The sequence below is a fragment of the Schistocerca piceifrons genome, chromosome X (genome assembly GCF_021461385.2).
Source record: "Schistocerca piceifrons isolate TAMUIC-IGC-003096 chromosome X, iqSchPice1.1, whole genome shotgun sequence".
Taxonomy (NCBI): Eukaryota; Metazoa; Arthropoda; class Insecta; order Orthoptera; family Acrididae; genus Schistocerca; species Schistocerca piceifrons.
Genome location: NC_060149.1, coordinates 739,333,741 through 739,344,840, shown reverse-complemented (window position 1 = coordinate 739,344,840; position 11,100 = coordinate 739,333,741). Strand labels below are relative to the sequence as shown.

General features: G+C 45.2%; 1 pseudogene; it reads right to left on the bottom strand.

Moving 5' to 3' along the window:
* Positions 1 to 8,655: 8,655 nt before the first annotated feature.
* LOC124723624 lies at positions 8,656 to 8,773 on the bottom strand (annotated as a pseudogene).
* Between the last annotated feature and the right edge of the window lie 2,327 nt (positions 8,774 to 11,100).

Genomic DNA, 11,100 nt, shown 5'->3' with positions numbered 1-11,100 from the left:
AACTTCATTGGACTGTTCTTCCTCATCCACCCTACAGCAGCTTCCAACTTGCGTCTGTTTGGCCCAATGAAGGATGCACTCCGAGGGGAGCATCACGTGGTTGATGAGGAGGTTACTGATGCAGCAAAACGTTGGCTCCGACATCGACCTGTAGAGTGGTACTATGCGGGCATACAGGCCTTCCCAGTAACGTGGCGTAAGACCGTCGCATTGAACGGAAATTATGTTTAATAATAGGGTTTTCTAGCCGGAAGAGTGGGGGATAATAAGGTGTGCTGGAATTCTGAATAAAACCAACCAGCTTTTAGAAAAAAAAATGTTGCATTATTTATTAAGCACCCGTAGTACAAACTTTGCTCTCCGCTTATATACCGTATATAATATTTCAAAAATTTCCGCCCCGTTAGCAGAGTGGTCACCATGACGGATTACCGTCCTACGGGCCCGCGTTCGATTCCCGGCTGGGTCGGAAATTTTCTCCGCTCAGGGACTGGGTGTAGTGTTGTCTTCATCGTCATTTCATCCCCATCCGGCGCGCAGGTCACCCAATGTGGCGTCGAATGTAATAAGACCAGCACCAAGGCGGCCGGACCTGCCCCACAAGAGGCCTCCCGGCCAACCGCTCGTTTCCATTTTTTCCAATTCAATTTTTTTTTATTTCATTAATACTTTTAAGGTTTATTTTACAAATAGTTCAAGGTTTGCGACCCCATTGTAGTATAAAAGTTCTGAAAACATCGTTCGTTATCTTAACGTTCATTATTGCTTTCATAAGCCCATTTAATGAGTACATTTGTCCAATTAATTTTGTAATGGAATCGCAATTTCTGTGTTACTCATATATCTCAGTTTCGGTACTTTATTGGCTCAAATGGTTCAAATGGCTCTGAGCACTACGGGACTTAACTTCTGAGGTCATCAGTTACCTAGAACTTTAGAACTACTTAAACCTAACTAACCTTAGGACATCACACACATCCATGCCCGAGGCAGGATTCGAACCTGTGACCGGAGGGAACGCGCGCTTCCAGACTGTAGCGCCTAGGACCGCTCGGCCACTCCGGCCGGCGTACTTTATTGGCTTCACGCCATACATTTCTGTATTGTTATGTTAAGTGATTGCATTGTATCTTTTGCAACCTCATTTGCTTTCATATGTTATGTTATACTGATTTATTCTTCATAAATATCTACCACATGGATCAAAAGTAATCATATGCTGCTAGTAGCGGGTAATTAATATTATTTCCTGACGTGGAAACCCTTCAAATGAACAGTAGTTTACAAAACTGTAAATGTCAAATTCAATTTCAAAAACAAATCGACTAAATCTGGTCAAATAGTAACGCCACACGAAGTGTAGACAGGGGAGACGATCAAATCCCGCTGTCTACAGGGTAAAACTGATTTGCTAGTAACATTCGGTGATATTTGTAGGTTTTCATGAAATATACTGTACACAAAGCGTAGGAAAACGTACCTGAGAGTTTTGTGCACATTGATGTTTATCAGCATTGCGAACGTATCACCTAGAACAGTTGTCTTAAAATGCTTATTTCTAGCTTTGGCCCGTGAAACTAGTTGAAATATACTGATTTCCACAGTTTATGGAAGTAGCATACAACAGTTGTGCCTCAGGGAAAATAAATCAGTTCACGCGAAAGTTGAGTGTATTATTATTGCACTAACATCGCACAGAGCTACGACGAACAAACCACTGTTGCTTCAATCGAATTTGATCATCTGTATACATCAAAAAACTGTTTGAGAGTAGGGTGATAGTTGACATTGTAAGGGTGACAGGGTCAGATAGCATAGTGAGACATCTTTCACTATACGAACTGTAATGGCGTTGTCAAGTGGCAAAATGTTTCTTCTTCCGTTATTAACAGACTATTGTAACTATTTATAGCTACAGTTACAGCAAGTAAAATTTTACTGAAGGATTTGTGATATCCGCCCATGGCGTATTTGTTGTTACGCCTACGAAGGAAAAACACCTGTGGGTCGTTCACTGACACACAAATGATAATACCTCCAAATACTATGCACAGCAGAAAGTTATAAGGAAATAGCGTGTACTAGGGTCCGCCCTGGCTTCGTACTGGTAGTATCAAGCGACTACGCCTGAATAAGTTGTGTAGCATAGCGGTAATAAATTATACAGGGCGAGGCAAATAAATGTGGCCTGGACGAGTGGATACGATTGGACGTGAATTTATACACATAACCAAACCTCGTGACGCGCACATCACGTGTACGCCCGCCACTTGATCCACACCAGTTTAGAGCATAGTGCGAGTTGTGTCGTTGTGAGTGGAGCGCTGCAAAGGGGACGATGGTACTCACAGTGGAGCACCGGGTTTCATTGTGGAAAGTTAAGTGACAACGAAGTCTTGGAAACGGAGAGGTTAGTTGTCTGCTGAGAAGTTTAATGGTGTAAAAGTGCCAGCAAACAGTATCATGCAACGGTTAGTCCGAAAATGGCATCAGACGAGATCTGTTTCGAACAAGTCAAAAGTTATTCCGAACCAGGGCGCAAAAGTGCCAAGAGATGAATGGTGGTCACTTTCAGCATCTGCTATAGTCGGGTTAGTTCTGCATTTCCTCTCCTCTGCTGTTTCTTTGTACCCTGGAACTCTGTTCTCCGGGCCACTTTTATTTGTCCCACCCTGTATATACAAACCTTCCTCGAGAATCAGTCTATCTAACAGTGAAAACCGTACCACAAACCATACAGTTAGCCTTAGCGGTGCGGGACTTTTATATGTATACCATTTACACGTGTATTCTGGTTACGCTTCACTGCTCTCTGGAGTCGCGGCGGTTGTTTACTTTACTGCTTTTCCCGCCAGATACCACTTCCTCTCTAAATGACCAGCTTGTAGGTGTCATTATTGCCACGAGATGTCAGCCCGAACGTCAACTATATACGGAACAGGTAACAATACATACATTGCACACTCATCATTACTCTGATTACGAACTATACACACAAACCTTCATTGTGTATCAGTCTATCAATTAGTGATAACCCTATGAAAATCCCTACGATAGTTCCTGAGATTAATCTTCGCATATAGGTAGAGGAACGCAGCAGATGAGAAGCGGCCAGTCACGTTTGTCCCGCTCACTACTTTTCACCAGTGAGAGCATTTACAGTGTCTTCTCTAATAAGCTTACCAGACAAAAAAGTAGGCACTTCTTTAAAAGATCGCACTGGTCGCTTTGGAGCGCTGTAGAACTGGTACCAAGTGGTCACACAGTGTTGAGCCAAAGTCTTGTGATTATTTGGTTAATAGCGTGTTGGTTCACTTTACGGACACGATAGAGTAGCGATTCTGCGTGACTCTCATTGAAGTTCGCAGGATTCCGGAGGTATGTAGCACCAGATGTCCAGACCCAAGTCACACAATTCCCTTATATTAAGGGGCTGTGGGCTATGGGCGAGGCGATGGCTCCTTGTAGTGTTCCAGATGCGTTCCATCGGCTTCAGATCAAGTGAATTTGGTGGCTAAGACATCGCCGTGCCTTCGCTACCATGCCCCGCAAACCACTATAACATTGTTAAGCTCTTGTGACACGAACCGTCGTCCTATTGAAGATACCATTGTTGTCAGGGGGGATATCTTTGAAGGGCTGCAGGTGGTACGCAGTAATCTTATTGTAGACCAAAAAAATCTTTAAACATCCGATTGCTACGACAGGTCCCACGGAAGGCCAGGTAAATGACTCCCATAGCATAATACTGCCTCCAATGCCCTGCGTCCGAGGCGCAGTGCCTGTTCGACGGCGTTTCTCGCCCCAGCCGTCGATCTGATGTAACAAGAAATGTGAATCTTTCGACCAGACAACACGTTTGCGTTGATCCATGGTCCAGTCTCGATGATCCCACTCCCACTATAATTGCAATCAACGATATCGTTGGGTGAGCATGGGATCACCTAGAGGCCGTCTGCTGCGAAGCTGCATGTTCAGTAATGTGCGCCAGCAATGTGCTCCGAAACACATGTGCCTGCACCAGCATTGTGTTCTGTCATCATATCTTCCGCAGACGGTAGTCTGTCTTGCTTTACAGAGCGGGCAAACTTCCGACCTCCATGTTCTGTGATTAGGCTTGCACGTCCAACACCTTGTCGACTACTCGTGGCTTCACCGTCCTTCAGCCACTTTTCTTAGATACTCATAACCGTGTCATGCGAGCAACCAACTAGTTTCACCATTTCTGAAATACTCGTACCCAGGCGCCAAGCTATGACAATCTACCTTTTGTGGAAGTAGCACATGTCAGTGGATATCCCCATTGGTGGTCCATATCATCGCCACAATGCATCCACATCCGTCTCCGCCCCCTCTTATACACTTACCTTTAGCGTGTTCAAAAAATGGTTCAAATGGCTCTGAGCACTATGGGACTTAACTTCTGAGGTCATCAGTCCCCTAGAACTTAGAACTACTTAAACCTAACTAACCTAAGGACATCACACACATCCATGCCCGAGGCAGGATTCGAACCTGCGACCGTAGTGGTCTCGCGGTTCCAGACTGAAGCGCCAAGAACCGCTCGGCCACAATGGCCGGCCTTTAGCGTGTCATGTGCTCGCACCGCACCAGCCAAACTTCAATCTCGCAGTGTGCAGTGATCCTAATGTTTTGGCTAATCAGAGTGTATCTCCACTGGTATCAGATGTGGTATCTTCCGGTGTCTTCTTAGGACATAACAGAGACAACACATAAGTTTTTTTATGAAATTACAATAAAATCTAGACCATTAGCTGCTTACAGGCGTTGATATCAACGGGGACGGTTGAAAATGTGTGCCCTTACTGGGACTCGAATCCGGGATCTCCTGCTTACGTGACAGACGCTCTATCCGACGGAGCCATCGAGGCCACAGAGGATAGTGCGACTGCAGGGACATATCTCTGGCACGCTCCTCGTGAGACCCAAACTTCCAACTTACTTTCCACACACTACATTTGTAGTGCCCCTGCCCACTATACTCATTACTCGCAGTAGTCAATCTACCGATTCCCGTAGGAGTTTGAGCAAGTGAGTGCATCCACACTGAAGAAGATCATTGGCGGTAAGCCTTATGTATATGAATATCGGATCTGTTCTTTCGGACGTGTCCGATTAGGAATGAATAATCGGATGAAATGCCATAAAACAATACGACACTTAAGATCATTTTTGTGAGACGTTAACATAATTACTTGTGGGATATAGCAGTATACGCTGTTATGTGACTTTGGTAGGAGATACACGATTCTCCTTAGCGGACAGAAGCATTTAGCTGTTGTTTCCGGTTTCTTCCTGAAAGAAGCCCTACTGTAAGGTATACAAAGAAGACATGATGGGGAGTGTAGCCACAACATCGCATAGTATTCGTAATTCTTATATATCACGTAATCTGATATCGCACTTATACATTAATTTTACGTAAGTGTGCTGGAGGACAATATCTCATTACCTTTATGTGAAAATGCTTAATTTTTTAAAATAAATCAAATGTTATTAACATTGTACTTCTTTATTCTTCATGTTTACAATTTTTCAGCCGTCTGCAGCTAGAGTACTCCGAAATATAGCGTGTAAAATAGCGGTGAGTAACTTAACTATGTCAGTGAGTGAAAAACAGCGTGCTGCAATCGAGTTGCGAATTCGAAAACTACGTCCATACGCGGAGCATCCTCTCCCTAAGCATGACAATGCCAGACCACACACGAGCTCTGCGACATCTTTGAAAATCCGACGCCTTGGGTTCACTGCCATCGATCAGTCTCTATACATTCCCCCACTTGGTCCTATCCGATTTTCATCTGTTTCCAAAACTTAAACATCACCTTCGAGGACTTGGCTTTGATAGTGATGAAGCGGTGCAAGCAGAGGTGAGGTTGTGGCTCCGTCAACAAAGTCAGTCACTCTACAGTGACGGTATCAACAAACTGTCTCTCGTTGGCAGAAATTTGTTCGTCATCGGGATGACTATGTTGAGGAATACGAAGGTTGGAACTTAAATAGTGGAAACACTGCTGTGGAGACACTATGCAATGGAACCTACTATTGTCGCTGATAGCAAGCGTTGTTGACATACCTACCTTATCTCCGAGCAAATGGACTCGCCCGTCCCACGTCACGGGCGTGCGCACAATCGAGGGAAAGACAGTCACTTGTGAGCGAGCGGTCTAACGTAAAGGTATCACTATGTTTTAGAAACAGGAACAACGGAGCTGGATCAAGATTGAATGTGCCAGAGGTCGTACAGCACGACAGTGTCATCACGGTCTTCAAGAGGCTTGCGGGGAATCGGCATTGCCGTAGAGAACACTGGTGCGTTGGGTAAAAGCCTTCAACGAAGGTCGGCAAACTGTGGTAGACATGCATCGGCCAGGTCGTCGTAGCGTCTCTGAAGAAGAAGTGCATGCTGTTGCAGCGTTAGTGGACAGTGGTCGACGCCATACGATTCGTGAGCCCGCCCATGAAACCGGATTAGCGCATACAACTGCGCTTCGTATCCTAAAGGAAAGCCTGGGCATACGAAAAACTGCATCACGATGGGTTTCGCATGACTTGACGGAAATGCAGAAATGGATGCGTTACGACGCTGCACAGACGCACTTGGAGCGCTATGAGCGCGAAGGAGAGGCTTTCTTACACCGTAACACTGGATGAGACATGGGCCACATCGTACGAGCCAAAACTGAAACGCCAATCCAACGAATGGCTGTTCCAGAGATTCGACAGGCTGTAGACCGCTCCATTCGCACCATCAACAGAACAGGCTCTGCTAACCGTATACTACGCCTTCCACATCGCTGGCAACGGGTTCTACACAACGCTGGTGACTACTTTGAAGGACAGTAACAGGTTCAAACACGTAACTCTTTTGTATCGGTTGTGAATAAGTAGTTGCCACTATTTAAGTTCCAACCCTTGTAAATAAGCAGATATGAAGAATAAAGATACAGAGTGTTAGTAACGGTTGCATTAGTTAAAAAGCCTTAAAAGTTTTCACATAAGAAATTCGGAGGCTTTGCTTTTCAGAACGCCCTCGTTACATAGTTCATATAGAAACCACGAGACTGGCTGCTGAGTGCTGCCAGAAAATCCGTATGTCAGTTATTTTTTACCTTCTTGTTCCATTCGTGGACAGCTCACTGTGTTCATAGAGCACTGTGCAATAGATCCCTTACTGATGTGGTTCGCCGAGGAAGGACAGTGGTGATGACATTAGACACGCATTCGGTAGTAGCAAGTTTCAAATTCCTTTTCAATCCTCTACGTGCTTCTTTTTCATGGTTTCCCTCAATCACTTCAGCCGATTGGACGACGGTTACTTTAACCTTTTCACTATCAATTATTGTTCAGAACGAAAGACATTAACAAATGATTATTTTAAATAATACCATAGTTAAGAGTAACAACACGAAAAAAATATTTCCCACCGTTTCGCATTCCGACATGTCGAGGGGTAGGACGTATAGGATTATTCAAAGTACATCTGAGGTTTCAGAAGACGACTGCGCAAAAACTACAAGGCGTACAGAAAATAGATACACATCAGGGGATAGAGCACCTGTCCAAGTTTCTAGCTGACATTAAGGTGATCAATATGGGCACCTTTTCTGACAAGGCAATTGTCACTACCCGCGTGCACTTTTTTTTTTTTTTTCGCGGATTGTCCAGGAAGGCGTGACAGCAGGCAGCTTTGCAAATCTGTTTATTGAGTTGCCTATCGGCAGGCGCGGACTAATTCGATGCGTAAATACGGAGCGGAGCAGAGTTTAAACAATGGAACTTGAAAACAGCAAAACGTACGCGCACAAGATGTAATTATTAGGATTCTGCAAGACATTGGCTTCCCTTTATCAGTGAGATTTTGACACAAAGCAACAACATTCAGCAAGTTTCCACTGGTTCCCTGATAACCTATCGTGAGACACATACGCCCAAATGGTAGTGAAAGGGCTAAATAGCTCACAGTCAGTTTCCTTACCCTTCTTTTTGCTGGTGAATTGTTGTTTTATCCTTAGTGGTATAGATATTGATTGAGCAGATAACTCTGAACTTGTTTCACTGTCTTCAGTTTATTGAGGGGCAAGTATTTCATAAGGCACTGACCCCGATCACTGTATTGCTCAGGACGCATGACCTTACAAGCCATTTAACTCTTAGAATATACAATGTACCAACGCAGTAGCTAACTAGATTGTGATGTTTGCATGCAGGTATTCCAGTCATAGTGGCCGTGGTGGTCTATATGCTAGAGTACTAGACACCGACACTGGAGACCCCGTGTTTAACGGATAGAAGGGCAGTCCGGTCACAGGCTTGAGCCACCCACTTTACTTTTTGCTATTATAATAACAGAACTGTATTACTTCCAACTCAAGAGCAAATGGCGTATTACGAAGCTAGTTGTTGACTCTACATCACTAATGCGAAAACAGAGCACTCCGTCTTCAGGCCACGAGTGGCCTACCGGAACCATCCGACCGCCGTGTCATCCTCAGGGGAGGATGTGGATAGGAGGGGCGTGGGGTCAGCACACCCCTTACTCGGTCGTTACGATGGTATTCTTGGCCGAAGCCGCTACTATTCGGTCGAGTAGATCCTCAGTTGGCATCACGAGGCTGAGTGCACCCCGAAAAATGGCAACAGCGCATGGCGGCCTGGATGGTCACCCATCCAAGTGCCGACCACGCCCGACAGCGCTTAACTTCAGTGATCTCACGGGAACCGGTGCATCCACTGCGGCAAGGCCGTTGCCTTAATGCGAAAACAGAGAGAACTCATAATTGTTGTACCGACAGTAAACAGACAGAAAAACAGATTCAGAATATTCAGCACTACTTTATTCAATTTATCAAAAGTGCAAGACAGCCTAGATACTAGCTTGCATTGTGAGATGAACAAAGAAAGTGGATACAATAGAACAATCAGTTCAAACAGATTTTTCAAACATTACTCGCTGATGACGAATTTTTTGACATCAGCTGTATTAGACGTAGATATGATACCTCTTAGCGCCACATGAAAATTTGTGCCAGACCGGGACTCGAACACGGATTTTCCGCTTACCGCTGGCGGTCACGTTAACCAGTTCGGTTATCCGTGCACGATCTCCAGGCGAATGCAAACCTCCATATGCCATACTATCTACACTCCTAGTGCTGGCAACATTACTTCGATTCCCGCAATAGTGAGAATCAGGTTACGTGCTCAACGTTATTATCGTCGTTTCGCACGTCTAAGTTCGTAATACTTATTTTAAAATGTCTGTTCTTTCAGACATGCATGCATGTCTGCAGTAAATACGCTGGATACAGTTCGAAAAAGAGACAGACAAGGTGTTGGTGAAAAAACTTAAGGACAATACCAAGAGAGTTGCAACACGTATAGTTTAGTAAATGATAATGACCCATTACGAACTTCACGGGTTCCACAGTGGCAGCAAGTATAGAGATGGCGGACAGCAGAAGTGTGTTGGAAGAATCACATTTTATTTAATTGACGATTAATTTCTGGTTACTTGAACATATTTTCAAATCATCCAGATCGACAAAACAATATTTTCCGAAAGAGAATACAAACCAGTCAAGATTATACATATACGTACAAGTCAAGTTTAACCATGGGTCAAAAAATGGTTCAAATGGCTCTGAGCACTATGGGACTTAACATCTATGGTCATCAGTCACCTAGAACTACTTAAACCAACTAACCTAAGGACATCACACAACACCCAGTCATCACGAGGCAGAGAAAACCCCTGACCCCGCCAGGAATCGAACCCGGGAACCCGGGCGCGGGAAGCGAGAACGCTACCGCACGACCACGACCTGCGGACGAAGTTTAACCATGAACCATGACAGAACAAACATACACAGGTGTGGCCGAGCGGTTCTAGGCGCTTTAGTCTGGAACCGTGCGACTGCTACGGTCGCAGGTTCCAATCGTGCCTCTGGCATGGATGTGTGTGATGTCCTTAGGTTGGTTCGGTTTAAGTAGTCCTAAGTTCTAGGGGATTGATGACCACAGAAGTTAAGTCCCATAGTACTCAGGGCCATTTGAACCAAAACATTATGACCACCGCAACGCTGGATGCCGCCTAGTTACGTGATAACAGAAGTATGTAAGCCGAGCAGACACAGAGGGTAATCATCCTAACGAAAATATGGGCTGCAAATGGGGAAATCCATTGCGATAAGCGACTTTGACAAAGGGCAGAATATTATTACACAGAGCCCGTGCACGAGTATCTCGGAAACGGCGAAGCTAGTCGAATGTTAACGTGTTACTGTCGTGAGCATCTATGGAAAGAGGTAGAAGGACAATAAAACTACCATTAGGCGCTAAATGGTTGAACGTCCACGACTCTTCACAGAACTTGGGGTTCGGAGGCTTGTCTTATCTTTAATGATGATCTATGGCATAACTGACGAAAGGGCACAATGCCTGAGCACGCACAAGTGTTTCAGAGCACACCGTTCATCGTACATTGTGGAACAAGGAGCTCCGCAGCAGACCTCCACTACGTGTTCACACTTTGGCCCAACGACATCGTCAACTACGATTGCAGTAAGTACGGGACCATCGGGACTCGACCGTCGATCAATTGAAACGTGTCGGCTCTTCGGGTGCACCACATTTTTCCTGCACTAGGTCGATGGTCGTCTCCACAAAAAGACGTCATCGAGGTGAACGTCGTCTCGAAATGTGCAGCGCACCACGGACGCAGCAGTATTGTGCTACGGGAGACATTCCCCTGCGCTTGCATGGGACCTGTGGTAGTAATCGAAGACACACTGACAGTTGCTAATCCCTTCACGCTTGATGTCTTACCCGACGGCGATGTCATGTTTCAGCAGTACAACTGTCCGTGTTTCGAAGCCAGAACCGTGCTACAATGGTTTGAGGAGTATTATATTCAACTCACGTTGATGTCTGGGTGACCAAATTCACCTGATGTAAATCCTATGGAACCCACCTAGGTCGCTATCGGGCGCCATCACCGCGTATGCAGATCAGCGGCCCGTTATTTACGCGAAATGCATGATCTATGCGTAGATATCAAATGTCACATACCTCCACAAA